General features: G+C 35.0%; 1 protein-coding gene across 6 annotated transcripts in view; it reads left to right on the top strand.

Annotated features, from left to right (window-relative positions):
• Positions 1 to 24,746, top strand: part of ZZZ3 (zinc finger ZZ-type containing 3) — a 102,262-nt gene that overhangs the window by 1,395 nt on the left and 76,121 nt on the right. The window lies entirely within an intron of this gene.

Raw genomic sequence — 24,746 nt, 5'->3', positions numbered from 1 at the left:
TCGTTCTTTTAATCTTTTTGTGCGTGACTATTAACTCATAATTATCGATATGATTTTGATTACTATGTTATGAGGTTGCCATCTTTGATGTTCAAGGATGGTTGTTTTGGGTCAAATGTTCAAGATAATAGTGGAATGTTTTAAGGCAAAATTTTAGTTAAAACCAAACTTTTCTTCATAAACTTTGGTGTCAAAGTTTGGTTTTTCTTTAAATGAGTTTGACATAAAATTATTTTTTCTCCAACTTTTGATGTCTTATCAGAAATTAATTTACAGTGTATCTTTTTTTTCATTTTCTTGAGCAGTCTTTGGATTTATTTAGTATTTGTAGTGGGAGGTTAATTACAAAGCTAATCAGATAACTAGGTAATCCACTCATTTTTTTTTTAAACTATGAAAGTGTTATTCGCCTTTACACTTATATACATAGAAGTATGTAGAGTAAAACGCTCCCTGTTACACTCTGCCAAGTTGCCTTACTCAGTCTTAAATCTCTGTAACCTTCTTAGCAGTAGCTGTGTATTATTCTATGTATTTCTTTTAACGAAGAGGAGGAAGTGGAGTGTTTTAAGATAAACTATCACATTAGCAATCAGTAAAAATTTTTCTACTCAGCTAAATTTTTATTTAGTGATATATGCCTATTGTCTTGACAAATATATGCATATTTGCTTTTTAAAAAGAAAATTCTTGGTACCGATTTTTTTGTGATAAGCGTTTTGTGAAAGTATCTTGAGGGGTAGCATTATTTTTGTCCTGGAGATTTAGTATGCTGGTAGCTTTGAACCAAAATAAAATCCATGTAAAATAAGATTTAAAGAAATAAGGATGATATCAATTGAACTTTATATTTTTATGTTTAGTATTTGTGTTATATATTTATCCTTATATTCATGCTTATATTTTATGATACTTAAATATTTTCTAAATTATAACCCAAGTATGTGTATAGGAGTTTTCCAGAAGTTTTAAAAGTTACCAGCTCAGTTAAATAGTTCTGACTATGCAATTTTGTGAGCTCAACAGGAGAGTGGTAGGTATATCACTAGTAAATACAAACAAGTGTACAACTCAGAAGTTGCTAAGCAGCATTTTGTGGGTTTTTTTTTTTTTTTTTTGGTTATTTTTTCCCCCAAATCTAGAAGTATTATTTATCAGTCACATGAAAGTGACTTCACTCTTCTTGGGCAGTGTGGTTTTTTATTGTAATTGTTCAAGTAGTAAAGTTGGGGAATGAAAGAGTGTTGAAAGGTCTGATGTGGGAAAGAGGAAAAGGAGATGGGAGTATGTAGTTCGATATTGAGATTGAGTTGGAGAGTTGCACAGAGAAGAGAGGATGGTAGAAGGTTGACAGAGCCATGGTCTAAGACTAGGCAGGTTCATTATGGTTGGAGGGCAATTTGAGTTGACCAGAATTTGGAATCTAACTTCAGGCAATTTTTTCCTCTAAAATTTTTTTGAATTGTTTTCAGTTATCTCAAAAATTGCTTGTTATCCTTGTCATAAAAAGTCAGCAACTGAATTTGATATTTAACGGAAACTTTGTGAATTCTTTAGTTAGGTAAAGCTCTTGTTAAGTAACATTTGTTGAGTACAATTTATTATTTTTAGAAGTAGAAAATTGTGAAAACGAGAATGGACTCAAAGGTCACAGTTCTATAATGGCCTTTGCAAAGGTATCTACAGAACTATCTTAAGTAGTTCCCGTATGCATCTGATCCTTGCGATAATACAGGTTTCTTAGAACTTTGTTTTATAAACTGTTTTTGGTAGTGAATTTTGAGAATTACCAGTCTTTTAGAGGCTGGTACTTATCTGAGGTACTGGGTAGAAATATACTGAGAAAATCTAAGGAGGTAGAGACATGTATCTTACATGATTTGAGTTAGCTTGAGTAAAACTTAAATAACCAAGAAATTTTATTTTCCCTTTTCTCAATCAACTGTCATAAAAGTGATCTGTGAGAGCCGATGAGCTTCAGTGATCAGAGGAAATTAATAACAGTGATAATACAGTACTGGTCTGTCCTCACTTGGATTTTTTTCTTAGGGTCTGAAACAATGCTAATTTCCACAGACATATAATTTTGTAAACTATATGGTGTGATACCTGTGTTACATATTAGTTACATCAAGAATATAAATTTTATTTCTCACCTCTTGAACCAGTGTCCAAGAGAGATTACAGGAAATTACTTGACCAGAAATGTCAGTGAAAATATGTTGCAGGTGCTTTTTTAAAAAATCTATCTAATTTCGTATGAAAATTCAGTCTGGATTTCACTGCAAGGAATATTTGCTGGGAAGACTTTTTGATTTTTAAAGTAGTATTTAATATAGATGTGGTATACATTGTGGTACGAATTTCTGTGTTTGATACTCTGATAGCAATTGTAATTATACTTTAAAAATACTGATCAGTGAGTATTTCCCAAATTCTTAAGTGTGATTTCTAACACCATGGAAGTATAGACTTTGCTATTTTGTTTAAACTTGTCCTTCTCACCTCTTTCTGTTTTTTTCTTTTCAGCTGTTCTTTCTCATTTAGGTAGGTAATTTTTGTCTTGTCAGAGACAAGTGAGTTCAGTAACTTTTCCTGAGGAGACTATCAAACTATTCAGTTATTATTACTATTAGAAACTCCATTGTAAGTTATATTCAGTAATTTAGCCAGCATTTTTTGAGTGTTAGTGATCTCAGCCATTTGAAACAGCAGGAATCGTGAGCCTTCAAAATAACTGTAATCAAGTACCATAAGCCTGTGGTCTTTCTTCAGAAACTCCTAAGTGGAGTAAAGAAGTTTTGCAGCACCAACAGGTTTAGTTATCTGATTTTTTTTTTTAGCCCACAGATGATAATCCACAGGATTGGCCCTTGAAGTTAGGCACACTGACAGCTGAAATGTCATTTTATTTCAAAGGAAAAGGAAGAAAAGCTATCAAAAAATAGATGGAACTATAGAGTAGTGTTTTAAGGCCATTGCATAGGGACATACAGTCCTATTACCATTAACTTCTGAGGGAATCACAGTATTGCAAAGCAGCATAGTACATGATGTGTCCCATGATGGCCTTAATCATAAATAAACTTTTATTCTCTGTATTGTGTTTAAGGAAGTAAGGAATTGGTGTCTTTTTAAAAGATTGTTACGAGTAAGTGTTTTCAAAGCTTCGTTAATTAATGCTTTCAGTTTTCCGGAAAATTGACTCACAGAACTCATCTGCTGATACCAAATAAAAGTGATGCTGTTGTGTATGGCATTTCCTTTGTTTTATTTTATTGCTTTTTTAAAATCTATTTCTTAATTTCTTTATATATTATTTCAAGGGATTATCTCCCAGATAAGGCTCCATTACATTTAATATTTGATATCAGTGATAAGCAGTTATCTAAAGACTAGCACCTTTATTAATAAAGGAATTTTCTAAGCAAATAATTAGAATTAGTCAATGACCAGTTCGTATAATTCAGTTCTATAGTTTTGAACCCTGATACTGAGTCTCCGTCCTTAGCACTGAAGAGTGTCCTGAGGTGAGAAATGTTTCATTTTGTAGTGGGTTTTCTTTTTTGCTTTGTTGCCTTTTCAGTCTCTTTTTAATATGTTAATTTAACAGTTTTTCTCTCTTCATTGTTAGAGTAATGGTAGATAGTATTTGATATAAGTATAAACTGTGTTGTGTGTGTGTTTTAATGACTTTAATGGCTGACTTGAGAATTTTAAGTCTGAGGAATTAATATAAGCATATTAACATTTTGATATACTTCTTACATTATTTAAAAAATACATCTTTTATATATTTGCAAATAAAACATTTAATACCATGTTCTGCTTTCTAACCTAATGTTAGGTAACATTTTTCCATTCTCACAATGAGTCTTCATAACCATAATTTTAAATGGTTGTATGATGTCTTATGTGTAGATGTATCATTACCTTATTCTAATTTTTTGCATATATAAATAACTGTGAAGAACATTTGTATATAAGATAATTTCCTGTATATAGTACTATCTTCTCGTATATTGCCAACACCAGAAGTGATTTTTAGGTTTATTTTTAAGAGCTTGTAAAACATATCTGTCACACTATTTACTGAAAGGATCAATTTATGTTCATGTTGAAGTGGCTGTTGCTCTATATCTCTATATTAAGTATTATTTATAAAAACTTCATGGGGTATAAGTCATACCACTTTTTTCTTAGATTACTACTGAGGTGAAACATAATGATTAAAAGATGTATTTTGTTTGTGAATTTAGATAAACAGAATTTTGAAATTAATGTAATCAAATCTTTCGACCTAATTTTGTTCTACTTTTGAACTTCTGGAATTCCTCCTCTGGAAGTGTAATAAATAAACAATACTGATTTAATACTGTCTCTTTTAGTTTTTCTAAATTAGATTTAAATAAATTTAACTGTTTACCTCATCTGGTATTGGTGTGAAGTGAGAATATAAATGTTTTCCTCCAAATTGGTAATTGTCTCAATTCTGTTAAGTAATCCTTTATTTTCTCATTGCTTTGTGTTTCATTTTTACATTTTAAATCTTTTTTATTTTATTTACTTTTATCCCAAACTTAAAAAAATATTAGTATTGTTTTCTAGATGATTCTTAAGCACATCTACTATCATTTGACCTGGTATCTTTTTATTGTGATATTTGTTTTCCTATTGATTTTTAGGAGCACTTTACAAATTGAGGATAATAAAGCTCATTCTGTACAAAACAGTGTTTTATAATTCCTTTTCTTGTCAGCCAAAATTTGAAATTCTTTTCCCATACCACAGAATTTAGTAGGATTAAGCGAAGCAAATTTTTTTTTTTTTTTTTTAAGATTTTAGTTTTAAGCAATCTCCACAGCCCATGTGGGGCTCGAACTCACGGCCCCCAAGATCAAGAGTCGCATGCTCTATAGACTGAACCAGCCAGGTGCCCCTCTTCTTTCTTGAATGGACAAAATATGAAACTACGTAAGAGTATAGCATTAGAGACTACAAAGAGAAAAACTATTTTGGTAGATTTTTGTGGAATTAGAAATAAACTGCTAAGATCAACAGTTCAGGATGGGTGATTAGGTGTTTCCTTTATTAAATAGTAATATGTAGTTTGACATCATATGCCTCTATTTAATGAAGAAGTGCTAATTGGCAGTTTTAGGGCTTCAGTTAAAGAATCTCAATACCTTTCTTCTTCAGCTGTTAAGAACAGCTGTGTGGCACATGTACTGACATTTAATAATGAATAATATAAGAAATTCCAGGTGAGCATTAGTGAGACCATCCATGCCAAGGAGAGCAGTTTCAGTATCTAAAGTTTTTATTGTTTATGAAGGTGGTTTTTTTCCTTTACGAAATAATTATTCAAGATATTAAAATAATTTCTGAAAATAGATATTTTTACTTATTTACATTTTAAAACTGAAGGCAAAGCTATTACTTTATTAAATAATGACTAACATTTTCTGTTGTTTACAGATTGATATGATTACATTAATGCTAGGAAGAAAAACCAGATTAACTTTGTGAGTGTGAAATCATAATAAATACTTGAAAATAAATATTTGAAAATTGTGTCCTGTGCTTGGGGATCACATGAAGAGAATTTCAGGTGAAGAACTTGATGGGGTGGAATTTCTTTCTACCTTGGATTGGGACGAGATTTAAAAGGATTGGAACATTATTTATACCTTTTATTACTACCAGAATTCTGTTTACTTTGTAAGGGATAAGTTGATTTTGCAAAATGGCACTGAAGTGGTCCAGGAAGTAACAATTGCTAATTGTATTCTGGCAGTTATTTATACCTTTCTTACTAGATTTTTTCTTTTTTTTTAAATTGGTTAGAAGCTTAAGGAATAAATACATCCTGTAGTTCTTATACACGTCCCTATTAGAAAGCAGATTTATTGTGTTTCATAAATAAGGTGAAATAATGCTTTTTTTAGCTTGACAGTATTATAGAGGGAGGTGCTGAGATTTTTTTTCTCCGGAGAAAGGTGTGTGTGTTTGTGAGATTTATCTACTGATAGCCCTCGAGGAACTTTGTAATACTTCTGTATGTTAACTGTACTCACACCGAACCTGTAATTCTTAATCTGAACTGTCTCCACTAAATAGAAATTTTTAATGTGTGTTTTTGCAGTAATGTTTAATTTTCTGACGGAGAAATGTCCTTTATTTGTTTCCCGCTTTTAAAAAAATGTGAGTATGATTACAGCATAATACAGAAAGTTCTCGTAAGTTTACAGTTCAGTGAATTTTCACAATGTAAACATACCTGTGTAATTATTACTAAGAAGCAGAACATTAGGAAAATCTCAAACTGTCGTGTGTCCTATTGTGGTCATTAACACTACCCCCATCCCATGGGAAAACACTTATTTTGATGTCTAGTACCATAGAATAATTTTGTCCATTTTTGAACTTTAATTTTGTTTATCAACATTGCATTTTTATCCTGCTTTAGAAGTCCTAGAACTCAGTGTAGTTTATACCTGGAGATCTCAGCAGTTTGACTTAGACATTTTTTCCGTTGCATTCATGATTTCAAGAACTCTTAGAAGGGGACATCAGAGAAAAGCCTTACTTGATTGTGTGGTAGACCCTTTCTGTGTTTTGGTGTTCTTTGGGCAAACAGGATACTTTTAATTTCTGTCATTGATTGGCCTACAACAGTACTTCAGCCGCCCCCCACCCCCAACTTAATAATTTTGTTTTGTACACTTTGGTGCAGCATTCCTGACCAGCTAATGGCTTCTTGGACTTTTATCCTATGACTTGGCAGCTTTCTTTTCATTCTTTGAATTCCTTTCAAGCAGTGATTCCTATTCGAATTTTTATGACAGACACCCTGTGGTATCCTTTGTTATTTAAAAGAATATAGTGAGAGTCCTTCCCCCCAAGAAAAAAGTTCCTGTTTGTTTAAGCCATTTTACTCTTAAGGTATTTATTTTATATTTATGAACAGTGTAACATTGTGATGTGCACATTATAAAATCAAATTATGGGCTATGAAAAAACTGAGAATCAGCTAAAAGCTTTACCTAGTTTATATCCCCTTTCAGGATGGCTTCAAATGTAAGTGCAACTTTCTTACAGAAATTCTTGCTTTCTATTTTCTATTCTACCCCTCCTATTTCACTTAAAAATTTTTTTTTGAAAAGATTTTATTTATTTGATAGCGTACGTGCACAAGCAAGGGGGAGCAGAAGGCAGGGAGAGGGAGAAACACAGCAGGCTCCCTCTTGTGCAAGGAGCCCAATGCAGGGCTCAGTCCCACGCCCCTGCTCCCAGGTCCCTGAGCTCGGCCTGAGCCGAAGGCAGATGCTTAACCAATTGAGCCACGCAGGCGCCCCTCACTTTTTTAATTTTAAAAAAGGCATAATGAAAGATTTATTACTGTGTTCCTTCACATAATTTTTCTTTCATATAAGTCACACGGTTAGCCTGGCAGATACACTTAATTTTCTTTATGAACTAATTTTGTTTACCATCAGTCAGTATTAGGTAGGGCCAGAATATTATAAATGGCCTGTGACTGTTGAAATTAGATATTTTGTTCAAGAATAATTTAAGAGTAACATGTACCTCCATTTTGAACTCAAGTGATCTATTTGCTGAGTTTTTTTTTTTTTTTTTTTGAAGATTTTATTTATTTATTTGAGAGAGAGCACAAGCTGGGGAGGGGGGGGCGGGAAGATGCAGACTCCCCACTGATCAGGGAGCCCTATGCAGGGCTCCATCCCAGGACCCTGGGATCATGACTTGAGCCTAAGGCAAACGCTTAACCGACTGAGCCACCCAGGCACCCCTATTTGCTGAATTTTTATAGAAATTAAATGTTATACAAAGTTTTAGCCTAATTTCTAAAGTTTGCTTTTTGCCCTGAGATTTTAAATGTCTGACTTTAGGGCAACATCATGATACGGAGAACATTATCTCATGAAGAATGAAGGAGAGAGTAACTGACTTTTTTAACTGTTACAGCGTTACCACTATAAATTTGAATAAATGCTGTATTGGAGAATGAGTCAGGATGTTTTCCGGTTGACCTAAGCCACATATATAGGTAGATCCTTTTCTTCCTGTAGTTAGCAAAGCGTCACCAAGGAGTTCTGATACGTTTTTAGCTTTAACATGGTGGTTCTCAGACTTCAGCAAGCAAACCTGTGAGGTTTGTTGGTTTGTTTTTTTAAATAATGGATGGTTGGGCCTTACCCCTAGAGTTTCAAATTTAGCAGGTTAGGGGACCACACTTTGAGAATCAGTACTATGGTATAGTCAGAGTATACCTCTAAGCAACAAACACACATCCCACAAGTGTTTCCAATGTACATCCTAGCTGAGAATCTTTGAGCAGTAGTTCTTAAAATGGGAATAGGATAGTATCACTTGGAAGCTTGTTACAGATGCATTTTCTCCCAAACTCTGGGGTAGAACCCAGAAATCTGTTTTAAACTAGCCCTTTAGGTGATTCTGATGTGTGGTAAGTTTTAAGAACTTTTCTTGTATCCTTTCTGGACACTTGAACTTGTTAGAAATGCAAATTTCAGGCCTCACCCAGATATTCCAAAATAACAGAGCCTCATTTTAATGAGATTCCCAGGCATTTACAAAGTATGTTGAAGATTGTGTAGGGTTGCTCTAAATGATTATAAAAGTAAGGGTGTCTGGCTGGCTCTGTTGGTGGAGCATGCGACTCTTGATCTTGGGGTCATGGGTTCAAGCCCCACGTTGGGGGTAGAGTTTAGTTTAAAAAGTTATAAAAGAGAACTGGGTGGCTGGGTTAAGTGTCCAACCTTGATTTTAGCTCAGGTCTTGATCTCAGGTTCCTGGGTTGTGAATTCTGGCCCCACATTGGGCTCCACAAGGGGCCCACTTAAAAAAAATACATCTCGGGGCACCTGGCTGGCTCAGTTGTATATCTCAGGGTGAGTTCAAGGCCCATTTTGGACATAGGGCTTACTTAAAAAAAAAAAAAAAAAAAAGTAATATAAGTTAAAGAGTTACTCAACATTTTCTGTGTGCTAGATACATGTAAATACTGGTTTCACTATTATTTAGGTTATTTAGTCTTCTCAACAACCTGGTAAGGATGGTTCCTGTTATCCTCAATGCACAATGAGCAGTTTGAAGCAGAGAGGTTATATGTCTTATTGACTGTCACAGGGTGCTGAGTGCAGGGATATGAACCTAAGCATTCAAATTCTGCTTTTGGAGTGAGGAGTTATAGGACCATTTATGTGGATTTTTATTTTGCTTCCCTGTTCCAGCACCACAGTGTATATTGTATTCTAATGAATTTTTTGTTTTCACATTTTACAGTGACATTTGGATTTTCTTCTTGGTCTTGTATTCAAGGACTGTTTTTGCTAAAATATTGTGTGTTTTAGATACAAAAACAGAACTGGAAGTAGATGTGATTTGAATACTTTAAAATACAAATCTCTGGAGTTTATTCATCAATGTGTTATTTATCCAAATTGTTCCCTTATACGTTTTGTTCTTAAATGTAATTTCAGTAAGGCAGCTCTTCCTGGTTAGTGTTTCAGATGAAATTTTGCACAGTGGTAAGTGTCCTACAAGGACCGTATTTATGAAAGCAAACCACAATGTAGTTCAGTACCTAGAGGCCCCATTGTGTTAAAATTAAACTTCTGGGTTCAATTTCAAGTAAGACATGAAGATTTGCAGAATAGATCTAAATGCTGGTGTTAATTTCAAGGTAGTATAAGAATGGAACATTTGGTCACCTTATCAATTAGAGGGTTTTTTTGGAGGGAGGATTTCTGAGTCATATTCTTATAATGTACAATTCAGTGATTTTTAGTAAATTTACTTAAGTTTGTAATGAACTCCATAGTCCAGTTTTAGAACATTTTCATCAATCCAAAGATCTCTTTTGCCTATTTTAAGTCATTCTCACCTTCAGCCTATTATAGATTAAAAAAAAAATCAGCTGGTATATTTTAGCAGCCCTTCATTATAGTATCGAACTACAGCATAGTAGTAAAAACCTACTTATAAAACCTTAGTGCATAAACCTTTTTTTACTTATTTTAAGAACCCGAAAAAAAAAATAACTATATTAGGTCAGTAATTCTAACTGAATAGATTAAAGCTCGCTTAAGACACCTTTCCCAGATAAAATGACTTGTGTACTTGTTTTCTTTTCCTATAATACTTTTCTCATATATTTGCGTGGCTTGCTCTCTTCTCAGATTTAAATGTCACCTGGTGTAGAGAGCTTTTTTTTTCAGAGGGAGTTTCCAAGACATAACATTTACATAGACCTGCGTGGAAGGTGCTCACTGATGTTACCTTCATTATGCCATCTAAGATAGCACGCCCTTCTTATACTTTCCCTGGTTTTATTTTTCTTCATAGTAATTATCATAACTGATAGTGTCTCATTAAAATATAAGATCCATGAAGATTGAAATTATGTTCACTGATTTAGTTCTCAGATTCTGGAGCAATGCCTTGTTCATGTCTGAATCTGGCATGATGCCTTGTTCCTGGTGGATGCTCAGTGGACTGTTGAATGAATGAATTTATACTATAAAATACTTGGAATAATGTTGGGCAGTAGGAAAATGCTCTTTGAAAAAAATGTTCTTTGAATTTTATGTTAGTACTACTGCTGCTTAATTATATTTATGCATTTAATATACTGGATTTTATGTTTTAGCACTTCATATGCCTTATGGAGTAATATAAAATTTCAACAAGCAGGACTTTCTCAAATACTTAAATCTTTTTAAAGTTAATAAATAAAACTTGTAAATATAGTGAGTCACAATTTCTCTTAAACATTCCAGTTATTGCTTATCACTCACACCTTTAAATTTGAAGTAAGTTACTGTTTTATTTATTTAATTTTATAAAGATTTATTTGTTTATTTTAGAGAGAGGGAGAACAAGAGTGTGTGCGAGTTGGGGGAGGGGCAGAGGAAGAGAGAATCTCAAGCAGACTGCACGCCAAGTGCGGAACCCAGTGCGTGGGGCTCAATCTCAAAACCCCGAGATCATGACCTAAGCCAAAAATTGAGTCAGAGGCTTAATTGACTGAGCCACCCAGGCGCCCGAGTCAGTTAGTATTTCAAATTTAGAATCATAAGGCTGTCAGATTCTTTAGGGTTAAAATTCTCTTAAACATTACAAGACTGTCAAAAAAATACGTAGGATAGTTTTTAAATCTAACAGACATATTAATATCGTGGGTTTGACATAATTTCAATATTTAGTTCTAGTTCATCTTGGAGGTTGGATAGACACTTAAGGAAACAGTTTTGTTGTCTCGAGCAAGTCGAAATTGCTGTGACACAGTTTGTGACTACAGATCAGTTACCATCTCTTGACAGGCTGAATATCAGCCCTACATTGGCCTACGGAGATGCCTTTATCCAGGTGTTTTTTCTTTTTTCTTTTCTTTTCTTTCTTTTTTTTTTTTTTTTTTTTTAGATTTTATTTATTTATTTGACAGACAGCAAGAGAGGGAACACAAGCAGGGGGAGTGGGAGAGGAAGAAGCAGGCTCCCAGTGGAGGAGCCCGATGCAGGGCTCTATTCCAGAATGCTGGGATCAAGCCCTGAGCCGAAGGCAGAAGCTTAGTGACTGAGCCACCCAGGCGCCCCCCGGTGTTTTTTCTTAAGCCACAGGGGGCACATTGAACCTTTAACACTTGTCCCTATGATAACTATGAAACTCCCAAGACAGTGCCCTTTTGACTTCTTCTGAATTCAAGTCTAAGGCCTTTTGTAAATTTTTTGTGACGGCTTTTTAACTCCATTGCCTGAACAAGTTCTGTAAACCCCACCCAAGTTGCCTCAGCCCTTGATTAGATTCCAAGAACCTTTTGTACCTATCTGGCTAATACTGCATAGGTTTTAGATCATCTAAGTGACACAAAGGAATTGAGAAATGTTGATAGCTTTTGTTAATTTGTGGTGACTCTAAGTATGCCACAAGACTAGAAACAGACATATAATCTAATAAAAAAAAAAAAAGAAAATAGTGGTGGAGTGCCTGGGTGGCACAGTCTGTTGAGCGCCCAACTCTTGGTTTTGGCTCAGGCCCTGATCTCAGGGAGGTGAGATTGAGCCCTGAGTTGGGCTCTGTGCTTAGCTGGGCTCCCTGCTCAGTACAGAGTCTGCTTGAGACTCTCTTCCTCTACCCCTCACTGCTGTGCGTGTGCGCTCACTCTGTCTCTCAAAATAAATAAATAAATCTTGAAAAAGAAAAAGAAAACTGTGGTTTTGGAAATCACTTTCCATCGTTGGAGGTGAGGTAGAAAGATACAGGCTAGCTTATCAGCATTAAAAATATTACACTAAGAGGTATAAAATAACTTTTCTTAAAAAGGGGTGCACTAGGCTGCCTCTGTTGGTGGAGTGTGACTCTTGATCTTGGGGTTGTAAATTCAGGCCTCACATTGGGTGTGGAGATTACTTTAAAAAAACTGAAAACCCCCAAATCTTTAAAAAAGTGTTAAAAAGGGATCTGTGTCTAACTTAGAGATATATCTAAAAAAACTATTTTTGTTCTTACTTTTTTTGACATTTTTATGCTTTGGATAAATATGTAGTTGTATTTATAAAATTTCAGAACAACTCATTGGCAAGGATAGATATAACTAAAGCAACTTTGAAAATTTTGCTTGAAACCACAGGCAGGAACCTATAGTGTGAGTTGCTTAAAAGTGAAGAATTAAAAGAAAAAAGGTATGAAATTCAGATAAAAAAGTTGTATGAGCAGAATTCACTGTTCAGTTCACCAGTTTTAAGGCATTGTTCTAAGAGAATAAAAAATGAGTTGCACTGCTCCTTTAAGGAGCCTATAATCAAGTAGGGAATGTGGACATGCCAAATTACACATTATAAATTCTGTACTAGAAGAATTAAGCCTTGCAGGAGCAAAAGAGAAAGCAGTTAATTCTGATGGATCATTGAATTGAGCTTTGGGGAGGAAGAGTTTCCTATTGAAGATGGGGGGAAATCATTGTCTTTTTAAAATTTTTTGAATTGGGGGCCTGAAAAAATCAGAATCAGGGCTGGATTGATTAAAACAGGTATTTTATGAGCAGGTAAAGAATAGATTGTAATCGCAGACTAATTAGACTGTTGTAGTTGTTCATATAGGGTGATGATGGCCTGAACTGGAACAGTAACAGTAGGACAGAAAGAGAAGTAGTTCTTTTCAAGACATTTTAGAAGAATGATGAGTTTGGGGACTCCTGGGTGTCTCAGTCGGTTGAGCGTCTGCCATCAGCTCAGGTCATGATCCCGAGGTCCTGGGATTGAGTCCCACATTGGGCTCCTTGCTCAGTGGGGAGCCTGCTTCTCCCTCTGCCTGCAGCTCCCCGTTTGTGTGCTCTCTGACAAATAAGTAAATAAAATCTTAAAAAAAAAAAAAAGTTTGTTGATTGTGTATTGGTGGGAAAAAGAAAGAGTTAAGATGTCTGAAAGTTTTTTTTTTTTTTGAAAGATTTTATTTATTGACAGAGAGAGAAAATGAGCAGGAAGAGGAACAGAGAGAGAGGGAGAAGCAGCATCCCTTTAAGCAGGGAGTCCAGCGTGGGGCTTGATCCCAGGACTGTGGGATCGTGACCTGAGTTGAATGCAGACGCTAATCGACTGAGCCACCCAGGTGTCCTGAAAGTTTTTTAGCTTGGATGTTTAGATATTTTGCATTGAGATTGTTGAGATAGGGGGAAGATACTATTTTTGGGGTAGGAAGAAAATGACTGGCGATTTGTGTTTGTTGAATAAAAGGTACTTTTGGAACCTCTAGATTGAGAGCACAGAATGTGATAGATTGAAGTTTGGGATGGAGTTTGGGGCTAGAGATATAAAACTTTATAGGTTAAAATAATCTGAGTTATAATAATGATTTTACCTGGGGAGAGGGTAAGAAATGGACATGTACATTTTGTTGGGGTGCAGAGAGGAGTCACAATGCCTGAGAAATAGGTGGGGAGGAGACTTGGAAAATTTATCTCAGAAGTAGGAAAACTAGAAGGAAATGAAGGTCAGAGATGGAAGTTTCAAAGTAAGTGATGACTTGGTTAAGAGCTTCCAAGGGATTTTACTGGTGTAGGGACTGAGAAGATAAATCTTGCATTTGGGGGAAGAACTAGCTGGATGTGCTAGGACTTTTAGAGGACTTTGATTTTGTATAATCTCAGGGATCTAATATTTTGTTGCTTAGAAAAGAAAACAAAACAGGGGCGCCTGGGTGGCACAGCGGTTAAGCATCTGCCTTCGGCTCAGGGCGTGATCCCGGCATTCTGGGATCGAGCCCCACGTCAGGCTCCTCCGCTATGAGCCTGCTTCTTCCTCTCCCACTCCCCCTGCTTGTGTTCCCTCTCTCGCTGGCTGTCTCTATCTCTGTCAAATAAATAAATAAAATCTTGAAAACAAAACAAAACAAAACAAAGTACCAGGCTGCATTGGTCTCTATTGGTATATTTCTGCTGTAAATTTAGTTTGCTGGCTTCTTGCTTATCCTGCTGTTATTTTCAAATGTAATTAACTTTTAAAAGGTTTTTAATTGAAGTATAGCACAGATATATGTACATATGTAAAACATTATCATTATTAAGTGAGTTTTGAGAAACTGAACACTCCCCAAGTAACCAGCAAACTAGAGCAAGAAAGAGAACATTAGCAGTACCTTCTTCCAGTCACTTTCTACTTTCCCATCCCAAGGGTAACTTTTATCCTGACTTTTTTTTTAAGCTTAGTTCTTTTTTTTTTTTTTTTTTTAAGATTTTATTTATTTATTTGACAGAGACAGCCAGAGAGAGAACACAAGCTGGGGGAGTAGGAGGGAGTAGGAGCCTGATGCGGGGCTGGATCCCAGGACCCTGGGATCATGACCTGAGCTGAAGGCAGATGCTTAAGGACTGAGCCACCCAGCTGCCCTATCCTGACATTTGACAGCTTAGTTTTCTTTGATTTCAAACTTTATGTAAATGACACCATGTAGTATTAATTTTTGAGAGATTTTTAACCTAAATATTTTTACTATTTTTGTTATGAAATACAGAATCATAAAGTTTTTATCATAGAATTTAGATCATCTTGTGTGGTTAATTTAATATGTGCGTCTGTACTGTTTTATCAATTTGTAGGAATTTCCATAGCTGTGTATGAAGAAATTGGTGCTGAAATAGCATTAATTTACTGCTTGCTTTCGTAGCACATATACTTAAAAAAAATGGAATGAAATTACATTAATTTATTCTGGATAAGGTTAAAAATTTTTAGTGAAAAATTAAAAAATCATCAAAAGTGGCTTAGATATAAAGCAGGATTTAATTTGGAATATCCAATTTAGGTATCTTCTATAAGATTTTGATGCTTTTATCTTCTGATGAACCTACTGATTGAGAAAAGGGGTCTTGTAGGAAGAAAGATGTAAGAAGATAAAGGACTTCAGTGGTGTTTGGCTTTAAAACCAGAAAACAGACTCTTGAAAGGCAGGAGAACATAGAACTCTTAAAGTGGGAAAGCTTGATGACACTTGTCCTGTGTTTCTTGGCAAATAATGTTTTCCCCGTGAGTTTTCTTACTATGGGAGGTTGGGCCATGCACTTAAAACAGTGGAATGAAGTGGCGTTTTTGGCAGTGGTTCCTGAGGGATATGTTTAATCTGAAGTTCTGATAATCAGGTTTTGGAATTTGGCAGCTGTGTGTTTCTCTGAAAAACGTTGCTGCCTTAACTGTCAAATTACTGTTTTTTCAGATACCAAAATTTTCATTGGGGGAATATTTTTTTTCCTTAGGTAAATTGAAATATCTCAGAATTAGCATTCATAACCCTTCTATAGCCTTGAGCAGAATATCTAAGTGCCTTGTTAGAGTTTCTAGAAAATGTCCCTTTTAACCTTTATTGATTTCTGCTATATTTATGATTTATGACATGCCATCTTCAGGTTTGATTTTTTTAAAGGTCTAGGTTATTTTTAAAGATTTGATTGATTGATTGTAGAGAGGGAAAGAGAGAGCAGGGGGAAAGCAGGGGAAGAGGGACAAGCAGAGTCCCTGCTGATCACAGAGCCCCCACATGGGGCTAGATCTCACAACCCTGAGATCATGACCTGAGCCAAAAACAAAGAGTCAGATGCTTAATCAACTGAGCCATCCAGGGCACCCCCCCCTTTTTTCTTTTTGAAGATGTACAGAAATTTAAAAAGAAATCCGAGACCCCTCCCCATGCCCACACCTCCAGTCATACTTTTTTGGAAAGGAGTTTTTTCTTTTTTAAAATAGAAATACCAGATTAGACTTAAAAAAGTTTAAACAGTTGATTAAGTTTGTTAGATAAATTAAATGAAATAATCATTAGCCTAAGTCTAAAATTCTCTTTCATTAGTGACATTAAGACATTTAAAGCCACATTGAGTGATAGCAAATTAGTAAAGCAATATAAGCCTTTTTTATGTGAAGTATGCTTCAAAAGCATATTTTAACGCATTTTTTACAAAGTCACTTTAAAATAAATTTAGAAGTTTTGTTAAACATAGCTTTTTAAAAATACAATGAAGGGCTTAAAAAAAAATATTAGAAAGTGGGGGCAAAAGAAGAGGGGAGAGAGAATCTTAAGCAGGCTGTATACCCAGCATGGAACCAACGTTTAATAGACTGAGCCATCCAGGTGCCTCAAATACAGCTTTATCTTAAAAACAACCTGACGGTCTCCCATCAATGACCGAAAGAAATTCATACCCTGTGACCCAGTAAGTCTGTTTTGAAGAAGTACTTAGAGATGCAGACATACAGTGTACAAGGACATTCATCAGAGATTTATTTATAATAAATAGTACAATATCAGAAGTAGCCTAAGTATCCTAAGAGAATGGATATAGTTAAATTAGGGACTACTTATAAGGTTTCTGTATAGCTATTAACAGTTTTAAGACTTTAATCAGTGGCATGTTAAGTGGAGTGAGGGGGGCAGGGAAGCAGGATGTACAAAGTAAATGTGTATTTGTGAATTTTGATTTAAAAATGCACATGTAGGGGCGCCTGGGTAGCGCAGTCGTTGGGCGTCTGCCTTCGGCTCAGGGCGTGATCCTGGCGATCTGGGATCGAGCCCCACATCAGGCTCCTCCACTGGGAGCCTGCTTCTTCCTTTCCCACTCCCCCTGCTTGTGTTCCCTCTCTCGCTGGCTGTCTCTCTGTCAAATAAATAAATAAAATCTTTAAAAAAAAAAAAAAAAGAAAGAAAGAAAAAAATGCACATGTAAATAAGAATGGAAGGGAATTCACCAGTATGTGAAGTGAAATGGGTAAGCTGTATTTGTACTTTATATTATTATATTAAGGCTGTCTCTGATAATGATTGTATAATAATTTATTTCATAAATATATATTGGGCATCAAGTTTGAGAGTAGACTCTGGATTATAAAAGTGAATAAAATAGATAAGTCCTTCCAGTAGAACTTATATTTAAGTTGTGGGAGACAACAACCTTATTAAATTGCTATTATTTGGCCATTTTTGACTTGGAAGATTGTCACTTTCTATGGTTCAACTTAATATATATGTCAGATGGTGATAAAGTGCTGTGGAAAAAGCTGAAAGTAGAGTAACAGGGATAGAGATTGTGGTTGTGTGGAGGCAGGGAATATCTCATATAGGTGGTTAGGGAAGCGATATTTGAGGAGAAAACTGAAAGAAGTGAGGGAACTTCCCCGAAAAGTATTATGGGGTGCCTGGCTGGCTCAGTCAGTAGAGCGTCCAACTTTTTGTCTTTGGGTCATGGATTTGACCCTGGATGTACAGATCATTTAAGTAAATAAAACTTTAAAAAACAGAAAAGTGTCCTATACAGATGTAATAGTAAATTGAATTGTGTTGCTGTATGCTTGTGAGAATGCACTAATATGTTTTACAGTATCAGGCATTTTATTTTTATTTATTTATTTATTTATTTATTTATTTATTTATTTATTTATTTATTTATTTTAAAGATTTTATTTATTTATTTGACAGAGACAGCCAGAGAGAGACAGCAGGGGGAGTGGGAGAGGAAGAAGCCAGCTCATAGCAGAGGAGCCTGATGTGGGGCTCGATCCCATAACGCTGGGATCACGCCCTGAGCCGAAGGCAGATGCTTAACCGCTGTGCCACCCAGGTGCCCCGAGTATCAGGCATTTTAAAGATTTATTTATTTACTTAGAATGCATGTGCATGAGTGGGGGGGGGGCAGAGGGAGAGCGAGAATCTCAGGCAGGCTCCACATTGAGTGGAGGTGGCTAGGTACTATGAGATTATGACCTGAGCTGAAATCAAGAGTTGGATGCTTAACCAACTGATCCACCCAGGCACCCCATTCTCTATAGATTCTTAAAGGTGATGGAACATCCACTTAAAAGTGGATGAATACGCTGATGAAAATTTTTTGTCCTGTCTGAGAGAGGAGGACAGTAAAAATGCAAGAACGTGGAGGAATTGCTGTAGATCTAAGATGCAGGTTGTTTGCATTTTGATATTCAGTCCTTAGCACTGATATCAAAAGATATTTCTAGAAGGACTCAGTCCTGTTAGAGGAATAGTAAAATGTTCTAACTCATCATGAATCTTTACCTTGGTTTGTCTCATCTTGATTATTTTATTTTCTCCTGACACTTTTCCTGGTCTTGTTTCTCTTGATTGATTGTTGACCAAGACCATTGAGAATTCTTAGGACAGATGGAGCATGGCTTTTAGAAAGGGTTATATAATCATTTATTACCTGTGACTGGGTTTTAAAGAAACTGACATTAAACTTAACTAGCATTCAATTAAAAATCACTGCATAAAATGAATGGGAATTTAGTTTTTTCCCTAAATTTAACTAATTGACAAATTTATAACCATTCTAAATACGGCATTGTAAAATTTGAATTTAAAATTATTATAAATGTGAGACTTGTCTTTAATATTTTAAAGCAAGCACTTAAGAATCATAATTATTTATAAGCATTTTCAAAATGTTGTACTTAGTTAATTAACTATGAAAGGTATCTTTAGTGAGGAAAACTGCAAGTTGATAAAAGGGAACATTTATAAAAACTGAAGATAATAGGGGCGGTTGGGTGGCGCAATCAGTTAAGTGTCTGCCTTTGGCTTGGGTCATGATCCCAGGGTCCTGGGACCGAGCCCTGCATTTGGCTCCCTGCTCAGTGGAGAGTCTCCTTCTCTTCCCCCCCCTCCTCTCTGTCTCTCTTGCTCTCAAATAAATAAAATCTTTAAAAGAATTGAAGATAATAGAGGGATCTTTTTACATCAGACATTGTACATAGGCTTGGCTGATTTATTAGTACATACTTAGATTGCAAATGTCCATTAAAGATGACTGGTTGTGCAGAGCTGAGATCGTATCTTAATTATGAAATGTGCATAGTACATAACATGTGCTCAATTAATGCATCTTGGAATGAATCAGTCTTTGGTTTAGGAATCATTTTCAAACTCTTCTGTTCTAAGAATAACCAGGCTGCTTGGGACCTCAGATTGATAGATACTTTCTCAGCAGTCAACTAAGGGAATTTTTTTTAATTCATGAAATTAGAAAGTTCAGGTTATTATCTGGCTTCAGGCAGAACTAAATCAGAGTTATTTGAATGATGTCTTTTTAGGGCACTGTTACGTTCTGTTTCTTGGCCGCTAAGAGTTTCAGCCTTAATTTTTGCTACCCTTGAGAGAATCTTGTTTGTTTAGCTGTCTGCTCATCAGCCATAGACCAGATCTCAAGGAGGAACTATGATTGGTCTGCTGATGTGTCATATACTGTGTGTGTGTGTGCGTGCACGCTCATGTGTACATGTGGGTGAGCTCAGCCATGCTTACATTAACTGCATCATCACACATTTATTTAATCATTCTCAAATGTAAACATACAGTTATGCCTTTGTGTCTCTTTGGGAAAACAGTATGCTTGTAAGCTTTATACTGCTGTATGAACTTTCAGCTTGTTTCACTGCTGTGTAATACAAATTATTTATTGTTGATGAGCATTTGGGTAGTCACAATTAGTGCTACCATGAACATCCTTGTACATATCTTTAAGTGTACCTCTGGATGCATTTTTTCCCCCATATCTATGTATTTCTATTGAGTATATACCTAGGATTGAAATGGTTGGGTTCGATAGTGTGTTTTTATTAAATTGATATTGCCAAACAGTTTTCCAAAGTGGTTGTATCCATTTACGGTAGCATATCAGAATTTTGGTTGTTCCACATTCTTGTCAATACTTGGTTTTGTCTTTTTTAAAAATCTTATTCACTTTGATTTTGATTTCTGTTTGCTTGGTGACTAATAAAGTAGAGCATCATTTCATGTTGATTGGCTAATTTAATCTCTTTTGTGTGTGTGTGAAATGCCTGGTCAGGTCATTACCTATTTAAAAAATATTAGGTTGTCTAGTTCTTACTGGTGTTTAGGAATTTTTATTTATTTTTTTTAAAAATTATTCATTTATTTATGTATTTATTTATTTAGAGACAGTAGAGTGAATGAGAGCATGAATGGGGGGCAGAGGGAGAGGGAGAAGCAGGCTCCTCGCCGAGCAGGGAACTGTATGCGGGGCTCTATCCCAGGATCCCAGGATCACGACCTGATCCAAAGGCAGATGCTAAACTGACTGAGCCACCCAGGTGCCCCATTACTGGTATATAGGAATTTTTGGAATATATTTTGGTCATGAGCCCTTTCTTTGATCAAAATATGCATTGCAAATCACTGTGGGTTTCCTTTACATTCTCTTAATGATGCCTTTTGCTGAACAGAGGTTCTAAATTACAATATACAGTTGATCTATTTTTTTCAAATACTATTTGTGAATGGTTAAGAAACTCTTTGCCTACTCCAAGGTCATGAAGATGTTCTCTTATTTTTTTCTAAAAAGTAAAATTCTTTACACTTCACATTTAGATCTATTGCCTATTTGAATTGATTTTTATGTGTGGCGTGAGGTAGTAGTCAAAACATGTTATTCCATACGGATATCCAGTTGACCCAGTATAATCTATTGAAAAAAACCTTTCTTTCCTCACTGTATTGTATTTCCCCTTTGTCATAAATCAGGTGACCATATTTGCTCATACTTCTATTGATTAAAGAAAAAAATGTACTTGTTCTTTTTAAACACTTAAAAATATTGTGATGACTAAAATTCAAAGATAATTCTAGAATTTAATTTTGATCCTAAAAATCCTTTGTTCCTGTTGAATCAGTATTATTTAATAATAACTATTTAATTAGCTTACTTAAGTTTTCTAGGAGATAAATAAGAAATAACCACAATGATGGGTACTTTCAGTTTCATACTTTATGTACTATATTGGATTTGGGCCTCACACCTCTCCATAGATGGATATCTTATCCCTCTTTATGAATACAGAGAGGGAATGACTTTGTAGGAGATTGATTTGCAAAGAAGTATTAAACTCTCTTCTGTAGTTCTGTTTTAAATGATGTCATTTGTTAAACAAGAAATGTACTACAGAAAACATTAATAGACCTTTCAAAGTATCTTCTGCTTTTGATCAGCACTGGGCTGTTCTCACAGATTTTGTGTAAGTATTATAAAGTTGTTATGGATATTCTCAAGTAAATCTTTATCTTCTGGAAACTGTGAATGTTGACTGCCATTTGGAGGAAGTGTTAGCTTAAGATCATGTATCATCTGGTTTTCAGGTATAACCTATCTTATTTTCTCCTGGAAAAAGTTTTTCATTCACAGTTTTATAGAATTATTGTTGTAATGCAGAAAGCTACAGAGTCTCATGGATTGAACCCTGGTTTAGGCAGTAAGACCTAGGTTCAAGTTCTGACTCCATTAATTGTGTGATCATAGGTATTCCTTGAGTTTGTTGCTATATATAGGAAATGAACATGCCTAGCCTGTCTACTTGTGAGTTTACTGTGAAGGTGTAATGAGAAAGTTCTTCTGTTATCATAAAACACAGTATCAGTAGAGTGGTTAAGACTCTACGTTCTGCCACTTAATTAACTGTGTAATGTTGGGTAAAGTATTTAACATTTTTAAGCCTCAGTTTTCTTGTCTCTAAAATGGGAATAATAATGGTACCTATGTCCTTAGGATTTTGAGAGTTTTAAGGATTTATTTATTTTCAGGGGGCGCAGAGGGAGAGGGAGGGGGAGACTCTCAAGCAGAGTTCCCCCTGAGCACAGAGTCTGACATGGGGCTGGATGCAGACCCAGTCCCAGGACCCTGAGATAATGACCTGAGCCGAAATCAAGAGTCTGGTGCTTAACTGACTGAGCCACCAGGTGCCCCAGGATTTTGAGCGTTTTAAATGAGATAATGCAAATAAAGTATAGTGCCTGGCAAAGTAGACATAATTAATGTTAACAGGCATAATTATATACATCTATTGATTATGTACTATATATTGGGGCTACTTTATATAAATTCTTTTATTTAATTCTCAGGACCATTCTGTGTCAGAATGCTTTTTTTCCATTTCACAGATGAGGACTGAGTATCAGAGGTTAATCACTCAAGGTCATGTAACTAATAAGTTGTTGAGATTGGATAAGAATTTAAAACTTGTTTTTTCCCCCAGAATACTCAGATGTCTTTCAAATATATGCTGTAGATGCATCAACACCATATAGATAAATCACCTTTGATTCATGTTTGCAGAATTTTCCAAAGACTGAGTTTTGTGGATAGCCACTGTTTTCAAATATCTCCTATCTCAGTCTTCCTAGGTTTCTTTAATTTGCTCAATAGGCCAGAACTTCTACCACAGAAATAAACATGCTTTGTTGATATATAATTAAGAACAGTTAATGGTTTGTTTACAAACCACTAGACTCCTTGAATCTGGCTCAGTTAGCTATTAGAGTGACTTTAAATTTCACCTCTCGAAAGGGAAAAATACTCTGGATTTATTATTTATTTGTAAGAAGCTTACTCCAAGGTGAAGTGCGAAACTGTAATGACTTTATAGCCAAGGGGAAAAGATCACAAGACCCAGAAATGAACGAGTACTTAGCCTTAAGTATTTCTGGGTGAATTTTTGATGCTGAGTCTGGGCAAGTAAGAAATAAGAAATAGTCTTTATATTCAAAGGAAATTTCAGGAACTATATTGAGGTTTTCTTTTCTCCCCCCCCCTTTTTTTTTAAATGAGGTCCATTTTTTGAACTTGGAAAACTTAATAGAGACCTTTAAAATGTTCTTAGTCAAAGTACCTCCTATATGATTTCCTTTTACAGTTGACTTCATTGTAAAATGGGCACCATTGAGATGAACTCTTTCTTTTGTTGCTATATATTTATTTAAAATCCATTTTTTTTTTTAAAGATTTTATTTATTTATTTGACAGAGATAGAGACAGCCAGCGAGAGAGGGAACATAAGCAGGGGGAGTGGGAGAGGGAGAAGCAGGCTCATAGCAGAGGAGCCTGACGTGGGGCTCGATCCCACAACGCCGGGATCACGCCCTGAGCCGAAGGCAGGCGCTTAACCGCTGTGCCACCCAGGCGCCCCTTAAAATCCATTTTTAAAAGACAGTTTTCATGAAGAGGTTTGTGTATTTGGGGCCAAAAGATTTTCTATTGAAGTTGAATTTGTGATTTGGACATATGAGATAGTATTTATGAATTTTATCAACACTTTGGAATTTATCTTCTATGTGGAGTTAGATGTTTATGAAAAATAATCTTGTATGTTTGGAGTATACAATAATAACACTGTCTTTCAAACTTTAATCCTTCTACCTTTATTGTTTTTGTTGTATCTAGATAAAATCCTTTAATTCTTTACTTTAGACTTTTCTCTGACTTAAGTTTTTTGTGTCTCCTCAATTAAAAAACATTTTTATGAAATGCTTGGTGTCATTCACTTTATCCTAATACTCCTTAAAATAAACAGTACCTAAATAAAATAAAAGTTCATTTTTTTACAGCCTGAAATTACTAGCATAGGAGTAAATTATTTTGAGAAGTATGGAATAAACTGAATTATTACATACAAATCAGCGTAAAACTGAGATTCATAGAAAGAAAATGGGAAATAGTATCTAATGGTTAATGAGTCTGTAGGTTATAGAAAAATTGCTTTTGAATGAGTTTTTAATTATTCTTTTTTTTTTCTGAATGGGTTTTTAGAATTCCCATTTTTCTCCTTGGATTCACTTGTTTTTATGTTTTTACTTTGTTTAGTGCTCTTTTAATCTAATATGAAATAGGATTGTTGAATAGTATTTAGAAATGACAATTGGATAATTCCTTTTAATACTTATTTTTTATATGATATCATAATCAGTGTAATTACAACCTCAGTGTTATTGTATTTAATTAATGGCAGTTAAAAAAAATTTATAGACCAGTGCAGTATAATTTTCAAAAAAATTTTTGGGATCAGTGTGGGGTGGCCAAGTTTTAATTTTGTTTAAAACTGACATTAGATAATTTACAGAAAAGTCCTTTCACACCAAAAAAGTGGAGTGGCATAAATTCAGAATAAAATAATTATTTAAATTGAGTAAATCTGGCTTTAATAGAAAATGAGGTATGTTTTCTATACTTCACTCGTTTCATCAAAGACCAGTTTTTGGGACCCAGTAGCACAAACACAGAGTTTGATTGTTTATGTTACTCTTCCCAGATTTCTGTCCTCTGTAGTTCTTTGTCAGTTTCTTAAATTATCTCTTCTTTTATACCCAGACACATGGACATTGTTGCCTTTGAGTTTTTGTCTGAAAACTTCTCCTATTCT

The sequence above is a fragment of the Ursus americanus genome, chromosome 12, assembly GCF_024610735.1.
Source record: "Ursus americanus isolate L20-20 chromosome 12, mUrsAme1.1.p, whole genome shotgun sequence".
NCBI lineage: Eukaryota > Metazoa > Chordata > Mammalia > Carnivora > Ursidae > Ursus > Ursus americanus.
This window is presented reverse-complemented; position numbering and strand designations above follow the sequence as displayed.